A 13,698-nucleotide genomic window follows, 5' to 3' on the forward strand; every position below is an offset into this window, starting at 1 on the left:
AGCTCTGGAGATGTAGGCAAACTAATAATAAAGATGTGAATGAAACAAAGCACAACTCCAAGTCTGTTTTTAAGGAGGTAACAACATTATAACATGGCTTAAACAATAGTCAGTTTCACATAATATAGGACCTTTAAAGTTTACCGTGCTTGAAACATCATGTGGATATATGTTTGGCCTAAATTGGTTCAGCTGTGTGGGAGTCCATGCATAATGTAGCCCACACCACCCTCCTCTTCCTCCTCCTCCTCCACCTCCTCTTCTTACCCCCCTCAGCTTTGAAGCCAGCCCAGCACTGATGTTGTAGCTTTCCCTTTGCTATGGTACATTCAGACCATCAGAGAGCGCCGGGGAAAGAAGTCAGAAAATATAAGGGGTAAAAGTGATTGTAAACGGATATAAGTGAAGGGAGAAAAGGTGTCCCAGAATGTCTCGTCAGAAATGCCATGGTCTTTCTTGAGAGACTTTGCTGAAGTTGGGGTATTCTGGGTGCATAAAGTATCTTATATAAACTACTGACAAAATGCTGGTAGGTTTAAAATTAGTGGTTTATACAGTAACACTTTATAATACTTACATGATCTTAATTCATAATGAAAAAATAGTTTATTAAAATGATTCAGGCTTTTAAATACTTAAAAAAAAACTAAGTCCTAACCCCTTGACTAAGAAGTTACTAAGCCTGAATCATTCTCAAAGGTGCTCTGTGTTGCATTTACAGTGGAGGGTCTGCCACCTGCTTGTCTCCGTAGAAATGTTATTGCTTGTCTAGAATGTTCCACAGTATAGATTAAACCTATCTATTGCAAGACATTACAATTCAGATCTGTGGAGAGTCGCCCCTATTCACAGAAGGAATTATTGTATTTTTGAGCAACAGAAACACCCGCAATTAATAAATGCTAGTTGGATATGTTTAATGTCAAACCATGGAACATTCTAGGCAAAGAAATGACATCTCTGTCCACCCACCTTTAATGAGCTAATTGTTCATTATGAATTAAGGGTTCATACTTTATTAAGGCTAATTGAGCTGTGGTTATTATAAAGTGGTGCCCAGATGTTAATATTTAAGCTCAGGTGATGTATTGGACCAGTAGCCAGTGTTATTGTTGGGTTGGGCCAAGCAAATCAGGAATGCCAAGCAAACTTATGTTTAGGTCAATATGAAAATGATTACTTTCTATAAACAGATGATTTACTGTGGTGATACTAACAGTTGCCAATGGACTTTTGTCTGTATAACTGATATAACCAATGTAACTACACATCTATGTTGTCTTCCCCTCACACCAGAAGTAATTAAGACTCATGAAGTCCTACTATTAACGATATGAGCATATAGAGAAATTGATCGGTCTAAATTATTCATTGTAAATAAATGTGCTTCTTGTCATTATCATTGCCAAGCTGTCTAGGATAAAGTGTACAGCCTAATGCATGGAAAAGCTGAGACAGACTTTTGTTCAGTAATGGATCGAAAGTGGCCAGACAAGAGTTGATTTTATGTTATTTAGTAGTAACTGAATTGCAGAAGCACTTTTTACAACTAAACTTTGTAACAAGTGCTGATAAAAAATCATTCATACCCTAAAATTTTGAAGTTATTTTTATTCTGAATAGATCTGTTCTGGCTAGAATGGACCCTGCAAAATGACTGATGAGTAATTTATTTTTAGTTTATTTATTTGTCATACTCCTTCCTTAATGATCACTGACAGCTTCTTAATTCACTGTTGTTACTTATTTTTTGTGATTGTTTAATTGCGAAACAAATGAGATCTTTCACCCATTTTCTCCTGCTTCTTGAATTTACAGTATAAGGCTTAATACTGATGCTATATACTTAAACTTCTTTGTATAAAGTGGCATACTAGATTTTGATGTTTTTCTCAGAGCCCCAAAAAGCCCCTTGCACAGACTGCCTTAATCCAAGTCAAAACTACTCTTTACATTCGCCATGGTAACCGTCTGGACCATATGGACTTGAACCCTGTAAAGGAGCAGGGTCTGCAGGGTTTTCTTAGCTATGGAAACCTTCTGTCTGCAGTTTCCCCCATAGACAATGATGTTATCGGATGCCCTCCCGCCCGCTCCCTGCACAACTATGAGGTCACTCTTAAATGGTCTGTCTTTAAGTCTCCATCTGTGAAAGTCTCACGGGGTAAAATATTCCTCTCCCCGTGCTATCAAAGCTGAGGAAATGAGCCCAGAACAACAGTACCGGCCACTACGAGCACCTCAGAGTGGGGCTAATGAGGCGCTCCGTTTCTGAAAAGGAAAATCTATGTTTGTATTTGAAATAAGAGAAAGTGGGTCAGCGCTATAAAGATGCATGGCAGAATGTGGTATAATTTGGCCCTATTACTGTAGATGAGCGTGCAGAAAAAGTGTGTCAGTGTGCACATCCTTTCAGCTGAGTTTATTATGGTAAATTGCGCGGATGCAACGATTACATATAGGTGGATAGCTACAAAGCATGACAACAGCTGACGCGCTAATAATGTGTTTGATTGGATATCAGCGCTCGACACCTGAAAGTGTACATGTGGAAATCACAGGGAAAATATTGGAGAGTACAGTTTAGTGTGTAGCTGCCAAATCCAGAAAGAATAAAAGCTTACAAAGGGGAGGGGGAGGTAATTACAGGCTGGCGGTAACTGTACTCAGAATGGAAGAAAAGTTATGGGAAATCCATATATGATTGTGCAAAGGGAAGAGTTGAGTTTTATCCAGAGCTTACAGTAGGGCTGGGAATCACAGGATCCCTCACGACTGAATACGGACACACGGCTCACAATACGATATTATTATGATATGGCGATACATGCGATAATCAATATTTCACATTTGACATTTGTGATATATTGCTGTTTTTTAAAGGTGCATTGTGTAACTTTGCTGGTGGAGAGTCTGAAAGCTGCTTTTCTCCATGGAGATGTTAATGAAATGTTTCACAGTATATCATTAAACCTTTCTATCATCATGGAGATCAAACCAAGTTACTGGTCATATCTGTGGAGAGGTATCAGAAGGCCTGTTTTTCTAGATACTGCGCAATAAAACCATGCGTAATTGAATGAATGTGAGGAAGAGCTGTTTAATGTCATACTGTGGAATAATCGAGCAGAGCAATAGAAAGAAGAAAGTGGCAGATCCTCAACCAAAAACGTTACATAATGCACCTTTAAGAACCAAATTCATTTTAGTAATAATTCTTTGTTAAACTTGTTCAGCGTTAATATGAAATGCATCTGTTTTAATCATCAAAACAAGTCAAATGTATTGCATATGTCAAGTGTCTCACATAAACTTCCACTAAATAAGCAGAAAAATTGCAGAGCGGTCCGAAAAAAAATGCTGATACATACCAAAAATACTCTTGGCATTATATCTATATAGCAGTTCAGGATATCAAAACTATGTCACCAAAATTCTTATCACGATATTTTGATATTTTTGTACACCCCTAGCTTACAAACATTTGGAGACATTTGGAGGGGCATATGGCGCTCTGTGCTCGTCAGGTGCCCACAGAGATGCCCTGTTTTACAATCAAGTCTGGGGGCGGGGCCAGGACACATGTTTCACTCCAGGAGGCAGGCTCAAAGGCAGGAGCTGATCAAAAACATGTTAAACTTACTGGGGCATGTGCTGATGAATGAATAATGTTTTGAATATTGTACATGTATGGGAGGTTTATTACAATATGCCCTTTTCTTTTATGGTACAATGATGGTAAATGGGGGTCTATACTTTTAATCAAACACATGCTTAACATCTGTTGTATTTTTGGTTAGTCTACTCACATTTAATCATAATTGGAATGCTTTCTCCTCCTGGGATAACAAATACAGTAGTTCTTATGACTTAGGAATTTTTTATATCATGTTATTTTAAATAAACAGTCAAATCAAACATAACGTCAGATGTTACTATTAAAAAGCTGGGGGTTAAAGGTGCCTTATGTAAGTTTTCTGGTGGAGATTTTGCCAGCTACTTGTCTCCATATTTACCTTTATCTGAAATTTTACATGATGTGCATCTATCTCCACATGGGGACAAGCAGTTGAGTCAGCCCTGTGGAGAGGTGAGCCTGCTCACAGTAAGAATGCATGATCTTCAAGGTACTTTCAGCCATGAAGGCATCTGTAATTGAGGAAATGGAAAATAGAAATGTTTAATTCCATATAGTGGAACTTTTTGGTGTTTTATTGTTGTTTTTCTCATGTATTGTGTCATCTGTATATCTGTTTCTTTCTATTTTTGTTGACTTTTATGTGAAGTACTTTGGTCAGCTGAAGTTGTTTTAAATTTGCCACATAAATAAACTTGAACTGAATTGAATTTTAGGCAAAGCGATAACATCTCCATGTAAGACTCCACAAGAAAGGTTACATACTGTACCTTTAACATCTTTTAAAAAATACAGACAGTTTTTAAACCATAACATCCATTGTTTCAGCCCAATTCTTTAAACAGTCCTAAAAATTGAAAACATCTGTTGCTCTAATTGTGTGGGACAATTTGTGAACATGTTAATTAATAATGGAAATTAATTGAACAGCTACTTTGGTTCTACTCTATCATGGAATCAAATTCATTTTTTTACCAGATTTTAAACTTGAAATGAGGATTCTGAAATATCCAGGGACTTTATGGACACTAGATTATTCTCAGCAGACAGTTGCGAATCATATAGGCTTACTGTACTGTATGTGTTGTTTTTCCTCAGAGCTTCCCAGTCTGTGTGACCAAGCCAGTGTTGTTTACTGGTTTTTGGGGACTTGAAAAAAGCTGGTTCCCACTGGGAGTATCACTGTTGATATAGATGTTCCAGCAAGAGGGCAGAGCAGAGAGGATGATGGGAAAGAGGAGAGGACACAGGAGGAATTCAGGTAGGCAGGTGCAAAGCGTTATGAGTTTTATACATGCACTTGGATCACTGTGTGGGCGTCTAAAACAAAGAGAAAATACATGATGGAGAGAATGGAGATCAGTGACTTTTGCCAGTAGGAGTAACAATATGGTAATAAAGATACAGACTGTTAACTAATGATAGAATGTGCTGTGCTGTTGTACTAGCCTCAGGAACAGGACCAACTATTTCATAAGAAAATCCACGTGTTGGAAAAATAAATGAGGAACAATACGAAAAATATTAAAAATTCAGGTATATGACCTAAATAATGTCCAAATTAAGTGTTCAGTGTTTAAGACTAGTCATCTCTTTGCCTTATTTTAAAGCTTAAATTTAAAGTTATCTCAAAGAAGACAAATAGAAGCCATAACCAGGTCAAATTATAGGTCACATCTGTGGAGAGGCGATCCCGTTCACAGACAAAATGCAAGAAAGATATGTCTGATACCATATCATGCATTGCCATTCCAGGCAAAGCAATAACATCTCCATGGAGACAAGCAGGTGTCAGGGCCTACACCAGAAAAGTTACACAGTGCACATTTAATTTAGTCTTGGTTATGTTCTGATTTTTACACTTTAATGCTAAGAAAACACTCAATCTGGAATACTATAAACGTGTAAATAAAGAGGAAATAATAAAATAGTAAAGATACAGCTTGTTAACTACTGACAAATTACATGTCAGCATTGTATTAGCCTCTAGGGAGCGAGCAGCATCTGTATTTCCAATTGACCAATGGTGAGAAAGTTTGTAAGGATTGGTGCCTGTTAGATGACAAAAAGCTGAACACAAAAGCCGCAATTTTAACAATAGAGTCTCGCCAGAGCTGACCTCAACCAGGACAATTCACTCTAATCCATTTATATCCCTTTGTGAGTGTGTACTATTCAGTCCACCATCTATCGCTCAATCCTCTGTACTGTGTGTATTCTACTCTTACTACAGGCAGTCAAGAAGGACATTGGCACTGCATTTAGACACCAGACATTTCCAAGATTACATTTTAAAGGGTCCATATTGCACTATTATCTGATCTATGTTATAATGCTGTTTCTTCATCTCAAACACACCTGGACTTGTTTTCTGTTTCATTCACACAAACCCTGGATATTTAGGCTGAGTTCTTCTCATAAACTGAAAACACTCGCTTCCACCTTGTGATGTCATGTCATAATACAGGAAGTGCTCCTCTGTGTTTTTAAACTCTATACACCTTCAATAGAAGCATTTAGATGACTTCAGACCCGGAATTGCCAATCTCTACTAAACTAAAGGTAAAAGGTAGCTTGAAAACTACCAATTCATGACATCACATAGTGACACTATGTTGCATTTTAAGCTTTGGAGATGTACAGACTAATGATAAATAATTACTCAAACATGTGAATGAAACAAAACACAATTCCAGGTATGTTTTTGATGAGGTGGTGAAAAAGGAGAACTCCCTTGGGATAGCATAAAAGGAACTAGCTTGTTAGAGTGGAAGAAGAAGACCTCCTGGGATACTATGCCTGTTGCCATGGTCATTTGAGGGCAAATAGAAAAAAACAACTGTCTGTGAATGTAAGTAAAATGTAATGGCCAAGAAACAAAGACAATAAATGTACTGTATGTAATAATATAGATAGAATAGAGCATTGTTTCACAAAGACTGGGTCCAAGAGATGCTGATTCAATTACTGTTTTTCATTGTTTAAATATCTTGAGTAAGACTAATTGTTCAGAAAGACATGATCACTCAGTCAACAATAAAATATCCTCATTAATGTTCAATAATGGTCAAATCCATCTTTATTTTGTGATTTACGAATAATGTCTATTGATTTCGGTTGCGAAGGTTTGTGACTTTTAAACTATGGGTCCCCAGAAAAAAAAAAAAAGTTTGGGAAACACTGGAATAGAGTACCTGAAAGAAAATATCAGGTCAAGTGGAAACCTAGATCGAAACTAGGACTATGGCAGAACATAAGCACGAATAAACCAGGATAAAACCAAGCCTGATTCAAAAATCGAAACCAGGACTGACTCAGAACAAACCCAGAACTGAACCAGGATTAACCAAGGATAAAAGCAGGCTCAACAAACTTAAAATGCATTTAAACCAGATAAAATCAAAACAAACTAGCGCCTACATGAACTGCAAAAGGCCCAGAGTTAGAGTATCACCAGTTTGAGAGAGACTGGTCCAAATATACATATACTAACACACTATTTCTATTGTTACTGAAGACTCAAGTACATCATCATGCTTTAGGTTAACTTCATTATTCAGCAAAGCATGCCTAGTAAGTAGTACTGGTTAATTCAGTTAAAAAGTTCAGTTTTAGGACAACAGGAAGTCCCGTTCTGGAAACCTGCACACTGGTCATAGGCCAGCTGACCCTCCGTCCCTCTACGGCAATAAACATCCTCCCGGCCGCATGTAAGCGTCCAGAGCGTGCACGCCCATTCAAAACACTGACAAAACGAAGAAAACATTCCTCACATTCCTACCACCAACACACTGTGACCGTCTGTATGAATCTAAACATTTCATCAAACACAAAATACCACAAAGCTTCGTAATCATGGCTGGAAACTAGACGCAAAGTCATTCCCGGACCGAGAAAGTATAGCATAACTCCATATTGAATCCATTACAGCGGCTCAAAACAGCACAGCAACTACTGGCTACATAATGTTGTGTGTTTGGCAGACATCCATCCATTACCTGGCAGCAAGCAGGCTCCGTCAAACGCGCGCAGATGCCATCGCAGAGTGTAATGCCCACTCGTCTGTCAGCTTCTAATAAAGCAGCTTCAACAGTAAAACTACCTCCCCGTGCCACCTGACCAGCTCTCCTCCTCCACCTCCTCCCATCCAGTACTTCAAGAGTTTTCCCTCAACGCCGATAAAGCTCTCTAGTGATCATATCGGTGCAGCGGTGTGGGCTAAAAATAGGCATAGCATAACAACATGACAGACCTGTAGAGTCCAGTGCCTCCTCGATGAGTGGAGGTAAGCGCAGTCCATCCATAGCCCCCAAAAGCAGCTGCAGCCAAACACACAAGAGAGTAAGAGAGAGAGAGAGGAAGAGACAAGAAAGAAAGTGGGCGATCGAGGGTCAGAGGCTCGCACGCCCACCGCAGCTGCAGGGAGGAGAGAGAGAGACACACACACATAGAAAAACACAAACAGTCACAGCAAGGACATATTGCACATAGCAGGCACGAGCGCAGGCTGGATACCTCGGGAGGCTATAGGGGAGGGTCCTGGGAGCGTGGGAGAGATGCCGAGAGGGAAGAGGGGAGGAGCGGAGTGCAGGACGGAGAGAGGGAGAGATGCTGTTATCCAGAAGAGAAGCGCGCACACACGCACAGACCGCCCTACGCACCGCCTCCCTCTCCTCACACTCCCTCTCTGTCTCTCACTCATCCCTGCCTGTGAGCGTTTGCAACTTTTCACCTTTATGTGATTCTGCTATAAACAGCACAGGGATGATTGGTGGAAAATGTACAAGGGGATAACATCAACAAGGAGCAAGTTAGACATTCAAGCATAGCAGACCATTAAAAGAAAGAAAGGTATCCAAAAACAATTATAGGTTTAATCTGTTACCAAAATACTAACAATTAATGTAACATAATGAAAGTGAAGCAAAGGGCTCTTAAAATATACAACTCTATAATTTGCCTTTCACAGATGTGGGGACTTGCAAGTGGGAACTTGGACTTAAGTCAGACGTGAGTCACTATTTTAGGACTTGACTTGATAAAATGGACTAAGACTTGGGACTCGACTTGGACTTGAGGCATGTGACTTGAGAAGACTTGAGAAGCACTTTTATATCTGAATTCTTTCTATTCTCACCATAATGATTCACCCTAAGTCGTCAAGACAGTTAAAAAGAAAAATTAACAAAATTTATTTCTACAACTCTTTATACTCATATATAAATGTACTATGATTTCTTAAGTACAATTGAGTTTAAAAGTCATAAATTGCAAAAATTTGGTACTTTGGTTTAAAGACTTGAAATTACTTGAAGCTCAAAGCAGACGACTTGGACTTGACTTGGACTTATGGGCCAGTGACTCGAGATTCGACTTGGACTTGGACTTGCTTGGGACTTGACTCGGACTTGAGGTCAAAGACTTGAGACTTACTTGAGACTTTCAAAACAAAGACTTGGTCCCACCTCTGGCCTTTCATAATGACAATTGATTATCATTATTATCTTTGTATATAAAATGTAATAACATCAGTCTGATTTAGCAATATCTTATAAAAGACTAAATCTAAATTGAACTGAGCCTCCATTCTTCTCAAAAAAATAATTCTAGCCAAATAAGGTCAGGTTCAAGGGTCCCAGCTATGAGAAATAAACATTTCACAGAGACTTTAAACACAAAAATTCCATCATAACAGAGAGTAACACAGGGGAAGAAATCCTGAAAACCTGTATACATACAGTCATTTCAAGACAATAGTTATGTAGAAGTGAAAGTTTACAAAAATATGGGTGTTAGATGCGCTTGATGCATACTATAAGCGTAGACACGATCTTACATAAGTCATAGATGTGTACCCTGTAAGAAGAGTTGTAGGTGGGTGGCTAGTGAGTAAACAGCACAGTAGTAGTAAACACAGCAGCCATGATGTGTTGATGTTAAAATATCACACCTTATTCTGAATCAGTGGTCCTTTTGGTGCAGTGAGCAGCATATCTGGATCCAATATTATGAAACATTGGCTGGAAATTAGCAATGAATCACAAAGCATTCTGCTGCCAGCACCTATATTTGCGCTTTATGGGAATGGTACTAATGGAAGCTAATGATACAGTACTGTACAGTAAGCATAATATCCAGCCATGCATTAGGTAGCTCTTAAGATGGAGGTAGCTCTCAGACAGGTTGTGTGTCCATCACTAAAATCAATAGCTGCATTTCAGAACAAGGTCGAGACTTGATTACTGGAACAACAAATGCATACAAAGCCTCCTCGCAAATGGTTTCCCTCTATCTTTGGCAGCCTCTGGACCTGAATACATTTGTTCATAATGAGATCCAGACAGGCTTTTGTTCACTGTGGCTTGCATCCCTGCTATTGATACTTTGCAGTGCCATCATGCTGGTGGTGTTCTACATGTACCTCTAATGGTGGAATGTTTAGGAGTTACCATGGAAACACAATGCACACATTAGCAAGCACTGTCAAAAAAAATTTAAAGCTGTTGGAAAATTCAAGTGAAATTATTAAATTCATTAAAACAACACATTTTTAGGAGTCAGGAGTGGTCAGTGTGTTCATGGTCCTGTTTAGGTGTTTGAGTTTTTACAAAAATGGTGAGTGAGAATTAATGAAAAACTGTTGCCTAATGCTAGATGCTTATGATCGTAATGTTATTTGAGTTATTTTGTAACGTTACTTGTTTAACTGCACAGTTCAGCTCACCTGTTGCAGCTAAGTCACTGCTTTATGGTCAGACTGTGGTAAAGTAAGGACAGATTAAACTATAGACAAGCAAAGCCACAGACAGAGCAGTGCCTGTAGTTAGCACCACAGTCCCAGGGAGTCAAGTATCAATAGTCAGGTTTCACGTTTTAGAGTTTGATGACATCAGATGGGAGATTTACTGTTTTTGAACGAAATATCAGAACGTATGATCCTGAACGATGTAATTATTTTTTCACGGTAAGGTCCAAAAACCTGCCATAATAAACATATGGCTGTAAGTTCTTTCAAATGACAAAAAACATGATTGACGTTGAAACATTGAAACATGACGTTTGAAAAAATTGCAAATTTTTTTGATAGAGAACATGTTGGAACTTTTTTGTTTCTAGAGAGCAGATTGTACATAATATAATAAACCTAAGTCACTTAAACTGCTATTTATACTTGTCCATATGTTGCTCTGTACACAACCATAGTCATATCCACTTACTATCCAAAAGTTCTGTAATCTTATAGTTTTGCTCTGCTGGCACAGTGTTAGATTGTATATCTTTTGTTAGGTCTTTTAATAGTTATTTATCTTGATTTGGATTGCATGTTCTTATTCTCCTGCTTTTTTTTTTTTTACATTGCAACATTGTAATTTCCCCATTGTGGGACAAATAACAGTTTATTTTGTCTGAGATATTAACCATAAACAATGTCAAGTCTTTATCTGTTGGCAAATTCTATCATCAAATTCTGTCCTGCCTTTCAGCTCAGTGTTAAAATGTAGAAAATCTAGACTGTTACGATCTTATGATGAACACAACTGTTAACTTCCTCTCCTAACACATGCCCTCTGATTTGTTTACTGCTAATCATCACAGATTTTTGTCTATAAAAAGTGCTTCACTCGCACCAAACAATAATGCAATGTTTGTGTCTCTCACCTTTGCAGTTGCGACTGTGCCTGGCAAACGCAGTGACGTCTGAGGAAAGGTGGGCCAGAGCTGGAGAGGATATTCCTATCAGAGCACTGTCAGGGACCAGGAAGTGCACTGCGGACTCATGCAAACAATATGGTCACACACATTTTCATATGGAAACTGTCTGCATTGCAAAGAGGAAGCAGATGAAAGGCGGAAGTCTGTGCTACGGAAATAGTAACACTGATAAGGTAGCATTTGTTTAAAAGGTAGTAGGTATCACTTTATAATTCAGTGTCATTAGTATGAGTAGGTTTGCATTAGGAAGAGCAGCCAAATCCCAAATCACCACTAAACTGGAAAAAAATGATTTGCAATGATAAGTTGGTAACTCAAAATGAACTAGGTAAAAGTTTAACATTTTGTACTGAGTATTTTAAGAGTACAAAAATAGTATTACATTTTATTTTATTTTTATTGTGCTTTTCAGGACACTCAAAGATGCTTTACAAAACAAATATTAAAAAAGTTAAAAAAGCAATAAACAAATAATAGAAGAATTATAAAACAATGAATCATATAGAGAAAAAAGTTAAACATTAAAAGCAATTCTAAATACTATAGATGCGTCTAAGGTTTATAGATCAAATGGTCACATATTAAGGTGCCTAAGACTTTATAAATTAAATTAAGAAGCATGCACTAGGGGTCATATGACGTGCAAAATGTAAAAATATGTGTAACATATATTTGGGAATAATTTGCTAATGGTTCACAAGTAGAATTATAACCCCCACAGGTTGCACACTAATTAAGAAACGCTACTCTATATTAACACATTGATTTCTTGCTTTGATTAAAAACTTTCTTCACTCTGTTTTTCAGGTAGCTGCAGTCTCCAGACAGCAGGCACTGAGTCAAGTAAAATATACACACACACACACACAAACATAGACATAGACACACACACACACAGACACACACTTTATGCAGATAGCTGTGAGAGCGAATGACAAGCCGCTGATAATGAGATGACAATGTCAGACTGCAATCCACCTGTCACTGTGTGAACATTGCCTGGTTACTTACGCACAAGATTGAGAATGTAGATAACATCAAGCCCTTCAAAAATTATTGTTAGTATTTGCTCAACATCTCGTGTCTGGGGAAATGGTCACATGGGTTTGGCTAGTTTTTACCCAACTGTTGCATGCTGGGGGTTTTATACAATGAAATCTTTTTTTTCTGTGAATCCCACCCACGCAAAAAGTTACAAAGAGATATCTATACTTCTAAGTGCCTTCATACGTACAGTGGTTTGAGTATCTTGTACAAGAGTGTGTCTAAATTGAGTTGTTTATTCGCTTTTACATGAATGACTGGTGTCTGAGGTCATAGATGGGATCTGGGGCTCCTCCCCCTTCTTAAACTGATCTCTTTGTTTTCGTCACATTCATCACCCATACGCAGGGCGCCCCAGCTACAGCACAGGCCTTAGGAATGCTTCACAGTAATTGAGCACAAACACTGAGAAAACACAGAGTACTGGCAGATGCAACATAGATTACACTCTCAGTACTGGGGTGTTGTAACTGAATTGATTGTGGTTTTAAATGTGCTAATCAAAGGAAATCAAACACATCTAATGAGCATGTTGGTAATTTATTCAAAGAAACAAATGAATGGATCAAAGCAAACCCAAGGACTCCTGTGTGGCATCTGTAGTCAGTTCATTAAGTCTAAGCATCATTTATATTCATAATAGAAAACAGTACTTCTCACAGCCAAAGCATAATATTGAGGTCTTGACACCTGTTAAGTTTAGCAGTGCTTTTATATTTAAATGAGGTTTTAATACATTAAGAAGCAGAAAGTGTTCCTAAGTTTGAGGTGTATGTGGAGTATATTTCTTCAATTAAATGTAAAAAAACAAACAAACAATGACTATAGTGTAGTAAGTAAATGTGATACAGTCAGATTACACCTACGTTACTCCAGCGGACATCATTTTGCTGGTGGACTCCAAGTGGGTAATTACTCTGCAGTGACACTGTATCATTGTCACAGTCAGCTGGCCGTGCCTCAGACAAACGGCAGTTTTACAGCGGAGTCCTGAACTCAGAGCATCGCGCTGCTGCTCTGCCGTTGCTTAGCAACTAAAAGAAATTGGAGGTGCCTTTGAATTAGGGCATTTTAAGACATGTTTTACTCCAAGGCCATGATGATAAACGAGGCCATAACTCTGCAATATTTGACTGGCTCTTTTCCCGTGTACATCATGAGAACTTCTAATTCTGGGCACAAACTCTGCAGTCTCAAACACTGCTGCTGTTGATGTTTGAGCGCTGGCATCTTGCTATATCTCTGCGGAGCATACATTTTTATGCCCTGGTGCTAAAGCATGGAGGGAAATGGAATATAGTGTT

The 13,698-nt window shown here is 38.4% G+C and overlaps 1 protein-coding gene across 1 annotated transcript in view; it reads right to left on the reverse strand.

Annotated features, from left to right (window-relative positions):
- Positions 1-12,445, reverse strand: part of LOC110169658 (coiled-coil domain-containing protein 136-like) — a 37,456-nt gene extending 25,011 nt beyond the window's left edge. The window contains exons 1-2 of the mRNA XM_055155734.1: positions 12,362-12,445; positions 11,297-11,404 (exon numbers count right to left, since the gene is read on the reverse strand). The gene's annotated coding sequence lies outside the window, so the exon portion shown is untranslated. The remainder of the gene's footprint in view (positions 1-11,296; positions 11,405-12,361) is intronic.
- Positions 12,446-13,698: the final 1,253 nt, after the last annotated feature.

Source organism: Boleophthalmus pectinirostris, unplaced genomic scaffold, assembly GCF_026225935.1.
Source record: "Boleophthalmus pectinirostris isolate CB_2022bp ecotype Guang Dong unplaced genomic scaffold, ASM2622593v1 HiC_scaffold_2, whole genome shotgun sequence".
Taxonomy (NCBI): domain Eukaryota; kingdom Metazoa; phylum Chordata; class Actinopteri; order Gobiiformes; family Gobiidae; genus Boleophthalmus; species Boleophthalmus pectinirostris.